This window comes from Lissotriton helveticus, chromosome 8 (genome assembly GCF_964261635.1).
Source record: "Lissotriton helveticus chromosome 8, aLisHel1.1, whole genome shotgun sequence".
Lineage (NCBI taxonomy): Eukaryota > Metazoa > Chordata > Amphibia > Caudata > Salamandridae > Lissotriton > Lissotriton helveticus.
The window spans coordinates 1,112,807,372-1,112,819,527 of record NC_136069.1 but is presented as its reverse complement, the minus strand read 5'-3'; positions in this window follow the sequence as shown (position 1 = coordinate 1,112,819,527).

Genomic DNA, 12,156 nt, shown 5'->3' with positions numbered 1-12,156 from the left:
ATTTCTCTCTTCCCAATCCTCTCCCTCCTGTTGAATAGCCCAGGTTCCCAGATAACACACTTGGAAATGTGTTATTCAATGGAGGATTGGAGGGATTACTCATTGCTCCAGCCAGAAGCCAGGTATCAGGTTAGGAGTCTTAAGTTCTGACACTGTAAGTGCAGGGTGAGCTTGGTGTGTCTGTGAGTGCAATGTGAGCATAGTGATGTGTCTGTATGAGTGCTGGATAAACTATGTGTGTGCATGAATGCAGGGAGAGTGGTGTACCTTTCTGACTCCACTTCTTTATAAAAAAACTAGCAGCCCATCCCGACGTTGTCTGGGTATGAAATAGAATGTGTTTAATAGGCAAGGGAAATTTATTTTAAAATCTCGCGGTAGAGAACATTTTTAGCATGAAGTGTCACAATAGTTAGGCATGTGTGTGCAGATCCTATGTGTGTATCTCGGAGTAAGAAGTATTAGCAGATGTCTCTAGTGTGTATGTACTCCACTTCCGTAGGTAAGCGTGTGTGAAAGTGAATTCAGTTGTAAATTTCGTGTGCCGGCAGGCACGCTGAATCACGTCATCCCCAGCTTCAGGCCCGGCTCCAGTTTTGTTTGATGTTGTGCTTGTGGTGTCAAGTCGTTGATGCAGAGAGTTGAGTGGGTGACAGCGCGCGCAGGAGATGCTGCGCGTGTGGGAAAGTGCAGTCAGTTCAAAGGTTAGTGTCCCAGCAGGCGCGCTTAGTCGCGTCATCCGCCGCCTGAGCCCGGCTCCAGCCCAGGTTGATGTTGTGCGCCCGGTGTCAATTCGTTTATGCAGAGAGTTGAGGGTGTGACAGCGCGCAGGAGACGCTGCAGTTAGTGTCCCCGCAGGCACGGTCCTTTATGCAGAGAGTTGACTGGCTGACAGCGCCCAGGATACTGTGCAGTTATTGTCCCCGCAGGCACGATCAGTCGCGTCTGCCCCTGCCTAAGCCCCTGCAATTGCTGCGCCCATTGGCCATGCCCCTTGCTCCCACGCAATTGCCGCACCCATTGGCCTTGGCCACGCCCCCGGCCCAACGCACACGTTTGTTTCCACACGCCCTCAAGGCACGCTTTTTTTGGGGGGATGTGCCGCGGGATTTTTGCCGGTTGTCGCGCCCATTGGCCACACCCCTTGCTGCCGCGCAATTGGCGATCCCATTGGCCTTGTTCACGCCCCCAGCACACGCCCCCAGCACAACGCACACGTTTAAGGAACGCTTTTTTTTTGTCATCATGCCGCGCCCCGCCCACGCCCACAAGGGACTACTTTGCTGGTAAGGTTCTTTTACCTTTCAAATGTATATGGTGGGCATCTGTATAGCCTATGTCCTTCTGCTGCAACTGCCCTTTCCAATGCAGTATCGGGTGTTGTGATTGGTGCTGTGGTTCCTGAGATTACCCGCCTCAAAGGTTTGGGCTCTCTCTTTATAATATTAGTATAGATAGTAGGAATTTGTATGGCATCATAAGGTGAAAATACGCCATTTGCACCCATTTTGTCCTCAAATGGCTCACTAGGTGCATTCCTATACACCGCCCTCATATTTCAATTCAAGCTTACAAGTTAGGGTCGTGGCACTTTATTTTTAAGTCAAATCTCACTCCTCCACCAATTTTAGAACCCATCAGCAGCCACTGCCAACTAATGAACTTTAAGTATCCTCATTACCCAGTCATATTTGACAAGGGGTGTCTGCCCTTGTCCTTTGTCCTTAGGCCAGACAGTACGAAATTACGTGATCAATCCTCTTACATGCCCCATGGTGCGAGAAGCTAGGGTTTTAGTATAGAGAAGTTGATGGCGCTCTGCAAGGTTTACGTTAGTCAGTCTGACACAGTTCTAAATCCTAATGGTGCTGACAGAAAAGTAGTGACCTTGTGATTGTAGACCAACCATTGCAACAGTCCTGTGCACACATATAATCAATGTTATACAACAAGTATTGGTATGCGAAACAACAATAAAAGACAATCCGGTTGTGATTTCCTCTGTTCTTTTAATGTGTGTTGGCGCAGAGAACAGCCAGCCGACACATGTTTTGTCTGAGAAAAAATAATCTCTGACTCTTTAGGGCTCAGGTCACAATGGATTGTGTAATAATCCCTGAACCGGTGATAATTCCAACCCGGTTGGGTTCATAACAAATTCAATGAAGAGTGAATAATAATCATCAGGCAAAATCCAATAGCATGAAAGTTAAGGCAAATGTCAAAAGGCATCTACATAGGCAGGATAATTGGAGAGTGCGATAAGGTCATCAATAGGTCAGTGTATGTCTACAAAGCCAATACGGGGTCGCCAGAGTATATCATTCAAAAGAAACGTAACGACTGAAGGATAATTCAGTCTGGTATAGGTTGACACATGTGCGTGTGCATCGAAGCCTAGTAATGGCGAAGACCCCGCGTCTCGGCAAATGTCGAGCTGCACGCCATCACAGTGTAGCGTACTACCTTTATCGTTAAAGAAACTTAGCACATTGAGTTTGAAGCGCTATGGAAAGACAATTGCGTACCTTTCCAACATCAGGGTAAATTTACTATTACTAACCAAAGTTGCTGCGCTGTAATGCATGAAAAGGAGAGAGCAGGGCAGTTCCATATCTGCTCTCTTCACTAGCACTGCGTAATCCGGCTGCGTAGTTTCATGCAAAACCTATGTACGATGATGCAAAGGTGTGTTTGTGTGTGAGTCTAGCATAGATTTTGTATTGGAAGGTACTCTTCCAGTAAGTGCTTCATTTGTTAAATAATGAGCGCAGGAGCCCAGCAGTCTCCTAAGAAGCTCACAACCAGGGCTTTTAAATATCAGCGCACTGAAGAGAAAGGCTGAGTAGTTCTGAGTCCACCTCAGGCCTCCCTAATCAAGTGCCAGACACTACCTGCCAATTTCTCTCACTCTTGTAGTTTCCTACTTTCTCCATTGGTGACGTTTTTTCCATCACTCTCATTCTCTGTCTTTCCACTTTGTCCGTTTTTCCCTCTCTTGCTCTCGGGAAATGTCTGATGACGAAAAATAAGTGCTGGTCCCCAACACCACTGGATCAAATTAAGCACTGCTTCCAATAAAAAAAACTGTGCTTAGACTCATTTTTAAATGTTTCCCATTTTGTACAGGTTCTGCACAGTGCAGCACACATGCAAATTTCTACTAAACATTTCTACTACCATCCACATTTTTCAAGGATGTGCGAAGTTGTTTTGCTGCAAAGCCCTGTCTACCTTTGCTAGTACATAGAGCTTTGCATCAAAAACTATGAATGGTGCCATCGTAATGCCCATGTACCACCCATGTAACACCCCTCTGACACATGCAGAATGCGCAGAGCTTTGAGTCCTTTTATTCAACTCACATTTTTCGCAGTAAAGTACATAACAAATCAACACTTTTATACTGGTAGCTCACTTTAAGTAACTTTGCAGTGATGCAAAGTGTTAATAAATCTGACCCCTCCTGCCTAGGCTGCTTGCATCATTGCAACCTCTCTCTTTGGTCCTCCAGAAAGAACAGCATGAGTGTCTTGACTGGACTATCAGATGAAAGGAAAGGAAGAGTAGTTTGTGTAACACCCGTCCTATCAATCAGCCTGGGAGCCGTGCTTAATTTGAGCTGGTGGTTTCCAGAGCTCGGCATGGGCAATGATTTGTCAATACCAGGCTTGTAACAGAATGCCACGTGGTGGCATTGTCTATCTAATTTCAAGATGAGCACAAAAACAATTGCTCATTAATTCAATATACATTAAAACTGACAATTGACTGCCGCTCAAGCCATTCTTTTAGCTTTGGGGGCCTGGAATAGATTGAACTATCACACTTGTAGGAGTGTGATGATTAGTAATTGTGTAGTGTTGGTCCTGCACATTTGCAGCGCTGGGTGGGCCAATGTGTGGTGCAAGCTGCAGTGGCCTCCTGACGAGGGCCCTGGAACTTAGGAGCATATTACCAAAAAGTAGCGATAATTATCGCTAAATAGGCTTAGCGACGATTTTTTTATCGCTGCCTATCGCTGGATATGTTAGCGGAGAAAACATGCTATTAGCAACGTTTTTCTCCATTGTGCTAAAATATCCAGCGATAGCGGCGAAATGCGTGAATATCGCTGAGAATACAGCGATATTCACGCATTAGCGACGAAATGCTCTTAGCCATGTTATCCACCTCCCATTGGATAACATGGCTAAGAACTGGTCTGAGCAGGCGTTAGTTTTTGGCGAGAGCGGGAATATTTCCATCGCTACGCCTGCCTTGCTAATAGGCGATAGCGACGTTAGCGACTGCTTTCAGTCACTAACAGGTTGGTTACGCCCACTTTGCATGTCATTAGCAATAAATATCGCTGACATGCAAAGTGGGCCCCAAACCGCTCGCTATCGCCTAAAAGCTGTCGCTAACATCAGTTAGCGACAGCTTGCTAATAGAGCGATAGAATTATCGCCGCTTAGCGGCCGAAAACGGCCGCTAAACCGGCGATAATTGCCTATCGCCACCCTTGGTAATATGCCCCTTATTTTTTTACAAAGTAAGCACTGCATGGGAAATCAGTTAATGTTGTCCTGTGCAGGCCCAACCCAGGGCGGCCTAGCCCTGCAGCCTGTACCGCTGCTATCAAGAGTCCAGCGAGCAGCCCTATTTCGATTTACTCACAAGGAACAGACTATAAAGAAGAGCTTTGTGCTCTTTCATCTGTTTTAAATGACCTGACTTAATGCACTGGGAACGAGGTCCTTGGAGGATTAGAGGAGCTTAATGCCTCAGGCATAAACAGCGTGCAGCTGGACGGTCATTTTTCGCTTTAATAGCCCTTTAGAATTCCCGCACTGCAAACCAGGGATCATTAAGTAGCATTTGTTAATTATGAAGGAAACATCTTGCCAGATTCCCGGATATGGCTGCCACCTGGTTCACTGACTGTATCTAATCTAGGAGCAGGGCCGCGTCCATGACTGGTCTGCTGCTTCGTGCTGAATATCGAAACCACAAATCACGTCTGCACAGCACAATACAGCCTTCATTTTACAAAGCAGTGCTGCACAAGGATGTGGACATTTTTGCAGATTCCGCAGTTTAGGCAGAAAGCAGAGGCGTTCCTCTTGAGCAGGGTGATATTAACATTTGAGAAATAATAATCAGAAAAATGAAATATTTTCTGTTGGTAGTGCAGGTTCTTTCAGGCATGAATCATAAAGCACATTATTCACCATCAATTTAAAAGTAAATGTATGCATATAACAAAAGAAGTAACAAGTACTGCAAGCCTCAGAGCTGCCTATAAGATACAGTATAAATTATTTCCCAAGGGCTGAAATTACTGGAGAAATAATCAATATTAATCTGTCTCGATTGAGCTGAAAGGCAAGCACGAACTGTATGTTCCAGACTTATTAATCAATCCCTTTACTGGCCGACGTTAAATCAATTTTAAATCGCAGATGAATATTTTTTGGCAAATCTTTGCCCCAATATTCATCTCTCGACGTGAATTTGCTGTCACTCTCAAGGTCCACGTTTGTTGGCTTTAATACTACGAGCTTTTATTATCACAGCTCTGTAGCCTGTGGATACATTTTATGTCTTCCAGTTCCTGGCAGACATAAAAGTTCCTTCATGCTATTTATGTGTCTGAGAGGCTGTTCATTATTCGCCCCTAAAGCTAAGAAGCACAGAAGTTAAAAGCGTTCCCTGTCGGTGACCTAAAAGACCTCTATGGGGAATGTACGAGCCATCATCCTGGCTCACAATCAGAACCGGCTCAGTCGTGTTGATTTGCCCCTGGGAGGCATTTGGGAGTTTTCTATGTTTTATCTCGGTGTTATTTTACCCCATTATGTTTTGTGGAGACCAGATCTGTTTCACAGTTGTACATTGCAATGTTTCTGGTTTGTATATCTACACAAAATGCAAACATGGATTTGGGCTGCCACAAACAATACTTGCCTGTTTCGGTAAGATGTCAACCAAATTAGCACAGGTAGGATAATCTAGAAGCTCTGCATATTTTTTGGTTGTATGGCAAAATATTGCACGCAAAAATATCGTGACACATAAATATTGTGTCAACAATATTGTCAACAAATATATGGGTTGTACACACTTTGGTCCTCATTTACTATATTTTGATGCACAGCAGCGCAGTAGGCCTTCCTGCTGCACTGCTGTGCGTAAAAGTAAAAGGGCAGGAATGCGCCATATCTACAAGATACAGTTAATTCCTGTCCTTCTCCCCTATGCTGGTGCACAAACAGCAGCCGTGCGGCAACACAGACATGTTTATGCCATGGTGCAAGGGTGCCTGTGTTGTAGGGATGATTGGTATTGTGCAGGAAGGGACACATTCCTGCACAAAAACAATCATTAATGGCGTTTTGCTCGTTCTATGTGTACTGCAGAAAGCAGAATGAGCAAGAAACAAGGAGAAATATAAGCATTTCTCCTAGTTGCGCCACTCCTACGCCTCGCCTTGGGAGGCGTAGGATTCTGAAGCATTCCCAGGTTTACAACACTTTGTAAATCTGAGAATGTATCAGGTTCCATGGAACACCCACAGCGACACCCATGGAATGCCTCTTTCATGCAGAGTAATGCGTGAAAGTGGCCCATATTTACAATGCCATGAAAAGTCATGCAGCGTAATTTTACGTGGCCTTGTAAATACGGGCAGCCACACTGCCCCGTGGGGTGTCAAAAAAGTGATGCATCAGCGGCACAACGGACTTGTAAATAAGCCCCTTTTAAGTAAACTAGAAAAATATTGAAAACAAAATATTGTCGATCAGAATATCGTCAAGAAAGGTAAGTGTATTGTAACTTACACACACCCACAGAGCAATCCTTCATTAACTGAACAAAAACGGTGCTGACTCTAAAAATACTGGTAAGCTTTTCAAGTATCTTCTGAGTGGTGGCAACCTTTGTTCATTTGGTGAAGAATTGCAGTGATGTACACGTCTGGAATAAGCTGACTCCGGTAAAACAAGCTGATGGCCCCATGGTCTGGTGCACAGCAGCGGTCAACTATAGCGGTGTTTTATATATACATTTATAATGTATTTTGTTTCAACGCGGTCAAAGGTGCCTGCAAGCGAAGACTGCTGGTGCTTGCGTGAAGGGCATACCAACCCTCCAATATTTTACCACAAACAGGAGCACGCTGCACTCCAGGAACTTCATAATTTTAAGATGATTAAACAGCGCTTCAAACAAACACCAATATTGAAATGTAAATTAAATAAAAATGCAAACAACTATTAAAAATAAAAACAATATGTGACTGATTTAAAAATCTACATTAAGTGTACTAATAAGACATAAAATATTAGAATACACTAACATATTTATATAAGTATATCTATATACTTACATATATAACAAAAACATGTATCATATTTAATTAAAAGTACAATTAATTAAAAAGGAATTATGTAAATAAAAACATTGCAAAATATTTATTTTTGTAAATAATACAAAATAAAAAGCTGAAATAATACATAAATGTTAATTTAAAAAACTAGACAATAGTTACGCATTGGACTGTCAGGAGTCAGATTGACTATTGTAACTCCAACAAAAGGGACAGTAGAGGAAGTGTTGGGCTTTGGAGTTGTTAGATTTACTATTCCATCTCCAATCTAAATAACAGTAGGGAAAGTGCTGTGGGCATATTATCAACAAACAATTGTTGTAAGTATCGCAAAGCTGCGTTAGCGATGTATTCACATGTTATGTGAGGAACGCCTACTTTGCATCTCATTAGCGATGCGATGCAAGGCGTTAGTAAAACGGGTGCTAGCACAAGAAAACATGCGCTACAGCCTGTTAGTATGTCCTTGACAATACTGCGATAAAATTATCGCCGCTTTTCGGCCGAAAAAGGCTGCTAAAGCAGTGAAAATTGGCTTGATAACATGCCCCCTGGACTTTGGGGGGGGGGGGAAATTTAACATGCCCACTCCAACTTGTAAAAAATAGGGGAAGTATTGGACTTTGGAGGGCTAAGATTTAATAGTCATGCTCCAATCTGAGAAACAGTAGGTAAAATGTAGGACTATGCAGTGGTTACATTTAATATTCCCACTCGAATCTAAGCAACAGCAGAGAAAGTGTTCAACTTTTGAGCAGTTGGATTTACTATTTCCATGCAACACAACAGTAAGGAAAGTTCTAGACTTTGGAGAAGCTAAGTATGGTATTCCAACCCCAAAGTAAGCAAAAACCTGTAAGTTATAGCACATTGGTGGGGTTAGATGTACTACTCTAACTCCCAAAGTTTTTTTAAACAACATTTAAATATGAAACATAATATGAATATTAAACATATTTAAATTATAGATATAATTCATTGTAGATAAAAAAATAAATGAAACTGAATATAAAACATTTATATTACAAAAATAAATATAAAGTATTACAAATATTTAAATTAAATACACTTTCCATCTTACCACCCAAGTAAAAAATCTATAATAATAATACTTTTTTATAAATGAAGCATTATTAGTATTAAATAAAACAATTACAATATTGTAAATAATAAATATAAAAACTATGTAACAAAATGTTATAATTAAAAAAACGGATCAAACAATTAACAATGTATTAAACAAAACCAAGTACCTACAAAACAAATAATGAATTAAATAATTTACATAATAAATTCTCAATTAATATTTTAATATAAAACAATATTTAAAAAAATATATATATTTACATTTGAAATCACTTCCGACCATAATCCCCCTACAAACCCAATAACCCGCAACTAAATTACACATTACTAATTAAATTCATAAACATCTGTATGTCATATTAAAAAAGCATAATCTATTATTAAAAAAATATATATACATATTATCATAATATGTATACCTTATAATAATATCACTGGAAAGATGACTGTGATCCTAATAGAGCTGCAATTGCAATAACAGGGACAATACCCATTGATCTATCATTGAAACAAAGTTTATATTTGTGGGAGGAATTAACTGAATGTGGACTTGATAACTTGTGGGAAATTACCTCTCTAGATAACTACATTGAGGTGGGTGGTGTACCAAAATTCCTACACATTTTTATCGTCCCAACGTATGAAAATCCACTTCCTGAGCTCCTATGAGAAAGGGTAAACACCTGCAAGGGTATGATGAGCTGCTGGTAACATATGCCAATAAATATCTTGAAATTACTAGAAAAGAGTTACAGAAAGTGTGTTAGGAGATTGATAAACACAAAGGAGGAGATATAGTTTAGGTCTTATGAGAAGCATTTGAAGTTAGACGGAATAAATATGAAGAAGAAATAAAAGCTAAGAAATAACAGAAATTCTTACGGAACAAAAAACCCTATGTGGAAGGAAAAATATTTACAGTTGCAAAGTGCTTTTATTTAGCTCATATTGTCCTTATAGTTACATTCAAGCAGCATAGATTAGAACTTTTATCCACAGAGTCAAGTTTGGATGTGAGTTCAGACATAGATTAATAAGCTACTCTACCCCCTTTAGGAAGTTATCCACTAACTTTTTTACAGGAGTTTCAGTTGCTGAAACAGAAATAGGAGAGCCAGCATGTGGCAAGACGGGGAAGAGGAAGAGGCATAAACCACAGAAAAAAGTGACCAGGAGGGGTAGTCGGAACAACCTTAAAAAGACGATGCATCCAATCCAAACAGTAGGCAATTCAATTATGACTTCAGTTGATGGAGATACCCGTGTCATCAACTTATACTGACATGATCTTTTGAAAGAGGAGGAATCAGAACTTAAATTGGCATTATCACTCTGCCCCATGACTGACATGGACTATACCAGTACAAGAATTGATTATTTTCCATATGTGAGAAAGTTAAAGCTTCTGAAGTTACACGAGATGATGTTTCCAAGTAAGAAAAAGCAGGAGTAATCAAACACGGTATATAATGGGTTTTTTTTTTCAGTTTAAGACATTTTTATTAAGATTTAGCAAAAACACAATCAAAGCAATACAATAATGAAGATGAAGATGATAAGTTAAAACAAGAAGCAATATCATTAATGAAAAATCCAAAAAGGAAAAGAAAAAGAAGGAAGAGAGAGAGAGATAACAGATGCGAAGGGTGGGGAGGGGGGAGAAGATAGAGAATGAAGAAGGAAGAGGAGAAAAAGAAGCTAGGGGAAAGGAGGGAATATGCGGAGATAAAACATGCAGAAACTCACATGGGATGGGTGGAAGAGAGATAAGTAGCAAAAGGGAGTCATAAGAGATCAGATTTAATTTTTAAAGGCACAGAAGAAGAGGAAATAGAAATCCTATGCTCATCACATATGAAATTCCACCAAGTCGTAACAGAGATTTTGAAGTTATCTTTCCAACAAGATAAAATAACTTTAAATGCAATAGCAAGGAACAGATCAAGTAATCTAGCATTAGATGAAACCATAACTATATCATCTGATACGGAGCCTAAAAATACATTCGCTAACGAAAATGGAATAGAACATTGAAACATACGCATGCATATATCCCATATAGATTTCCAAAATGAGAAGACAGAGGGGCATTCAAACAGTTGATGCTTAAGTGTACCTGTGTCGGAAGAACAAGACCAGCATACAGAGGGTGAATAAGGTGGAAACTTGGAAATACTTACAGGCGTAAAAACAACTCTATGATAAATGAAAAAAAGGGATTGAGTAATGCGTGCAGCAATAGAAGTTTTAACTAACTTGGACCATAAGCGATCCCAAACATCAACTGGTAACGAGATGTTCAAATCATCTTCTCAAGCAATCTCAACAAAGGACTTGGGACGAACAGAAACATTAGAGACCAATAATTTATAAACAAGGGCAGCTTTTGATTGGTGTAAAGAGAGCAAAGGGTAAAGGGGGGATAAGGGGGAGAAGGAGGATAGGGCATCAGGTGGTGAAAGGGATGCTAAGTGAGAATGAATAGCATTAGCTATGTTGGTATATTCCTGCAAACAGGAATTGGGTAGTTGATAAATCTTCTGCAACTCAGGAAAAGGGAAAAGAGAATTATTAGAAAAAAATTGTTGCACAAAAAAGATACCCTTTTCTTTCCAATATTTGTAATAAAAAGACTTGCCCTTATATTTAACCCCTTCACTGCGGCGGCTATTCCGCCGCAGTGCTAAAGGGGGCGCGGCGGCCGCGCGGCGGCCGCATGCTGGTGACGAAACCGCTCCGTCACCAGCGTCGGTTGAGCTATGCTGGTGACGGAGCGGTTCCGTCATGGCCCGCCCCGCTCAATAGAACCCTCAGCGCAGGCGCGGAATTCGCGCCGCGCATGAGCGTTCTATTGAGAGGGGCGGGCCATGACGGAACCGCTCCGTCATCAGCACAGCGCACCCGCAGCTGATGACGGAGCGGTTCCGTCATCAGCGTGCAAGGGGTTAAGAAACTTATTATACCACACAATGGACGATAAGAAGCATTGGATGGGAGATAGGTCTTTGGATAATGTGTCACGCAACAGCGACTGAGAATATTTCAGCACCGGATGTTTGGACAAAAAAGAACAATTAGACATAAAAACAATATGCTGAAACGAAAAGTCTTTCAACAAGGAGCGTTCAAAAACCACCCATCTGGGTATCGGCGAAGTAAAAAAATCATATGCTAAAGAGAAGGATTGTTTAATCAGAAAAGCAGAGTGATATAATTTGAAGTTAGGGAAACGGACACCTCCTTCATTTTTAGGCCGGATAAGTGTTTACATAGCAATACGAGGGTGCTTGTCATTCCATAAAAATTTAGAACATATAGAGTTCAAACGGGCAAAATATGAGTAAGGTATTTTTATGGGGAGCATAGAAACAGTATAAAGAATATGTGGCCTAATCATCATTTTAATGGTGTCTAGTCTACCCCACCAGGACAAAAATAAGGGAGACCAGTTTTGGAGAAGGGATTGGAGTTTCTGGACAAGGGAGTCAAAAGTAAACTTAAGTGTGTCAACAAGGGAAGTGGAAAACCAAATACCAAGGTATTTTATTTTGGAAGGACACCAAGCAAAGTCTGTGGAGTCAAACATATATTGTTAACAAACGGAATTCAGGGGAAAGACTACTGTTTTGGATAGATTGAGTTTGTAACCTGAAATGGACGACTACAGACGAAATTCATCCATGAAGTGTGGTAATGAT